This window comes from Denticeps clupeoides, chromosome 12 (genome assembly GCF_900700375.1).
Source record: "Denticeps clupeoides chromosome 12, fDenClu1.1, whole genome shotgun sequence".
Classification (NCBI taxonomy): Eukaryota; Metazoa; Chordata; class Actinopteri; order Clupeiformes; family Denticipitidae; genus Denticeps; species Denticeps clupeoides.
This window is the reverse complement of record NC_041718.1, coordinates 7069791-7071255: the sequence shown is the minus strand read 5'-3', so window position 1 is coordinate 7071255 and position 1465 is coordinate 7069791.

Sequence of the window (1465 nt, the reverse complement as noted above, 5' to 3'; positions counted from 1 at the left end):
ATATCGAGACGGTTTTTAATGGTATTCTCAATCTGAACATTTTACTGTTTTAATAGGGATGTTTTTGCATATTTTGCCTATCTAACAAGTGCCATCTGTGATGCCACCGGGAAATGAGGAAGATGAAGACCCAGGTGCAGATAAAAGTACAGTTTTATTTAAACACACACAAAACAACAGCGGGACAACTCACTCGGTAGGTGCTGTATCTAAAGAGTACCGTTCACACAGAGAGAGCCATCATTTACCCTCTCTCTGAACTCCAAATGGTCATATGACCAGGTGTTAAACAGGTGCCAGGTGGGTGTGGCGTGTGATGGTACTCAGGTGGTGGTGATCGGGTGTGTGTGGTGTTGTTTTCATCAACAAAATCAACAAAACTTTTTATCTGGTTAAAATGGGACTAGACGTAAATGCTGGTCAAGTGATGAAATACATCACCTAATATTGTGGACAAATAAAAATGAGACTGAATATGGTTTATAAGTTTGAATGTGTTTGTGACCTGTCTCGTTTCTGTCCTTCCTCTGTCTTATCTTTTCAAACGTCACCTCCACTCCTGGGATTCCCATGGCTGGCCATTGACAAACCCCATTTGTCCTGGTCACTGCCTTCAGCCACAGCCCTCCACAACCACCGATGGCACACCCACACCTCCATGTCCCGTCCTTGACAACGTAAAATCCTGCGATCATGACCTGGCCACTGTCTTCAATCCTTCCAAGGCTGCACAACTTCCAGCTCACTGACCAAGCGACATGGCCATTGATCTGCTGCCTGAAACCACACCACCCCAAGGACACCTCTACTCTCTATCCAAGGCAGAACACTTCACAATGGCACCATTCGTCCCTCCACCTCACCGGCCGAACACTATTCATGATATACTGGGACTGTAGGTGTACACCTACCTAGATGACTTTACTTTACTTTAGTGTGCTTTACTTTATTTTGCAGACGCTTTTATCCAAAGCGACTTACAGGAGGAAGACACCAACAATTCTCGTTCGATGTGTATATATGAGATGACATCGATGTGTATATATGAGATGACATCCTCATATATACACAGACCCTTGAATCTCACATCCAACATGTGTGCGTGGTACTGAAGAGATTGCTTGCCCACCAACTGTTCATGGCTTTCACCATCTTCTTCCAACAGTTCAACTTTGCCTTATCATATCAACCCCTCTCCCAAAACACCAAAGCATTCCAGACATGTATTTTTGAGTCTATAAGGTCATTTTTGAGTCTATAAGGTAACAACAATATAGTAATAAGATAACCTTGTTTTAATTATGAAATGGGTTTGACTAACATTTTGTCTATTCTATACTAATACTATACTGACTGAATTAAATAGAATTGCAAGAGAGGATAAAATACAATTTTCATTGACTACGGTCCGAACTGGCAACACTGCATTGTAGCGTCTCGTTACCGTAGAAACGCGGGCGCGCTC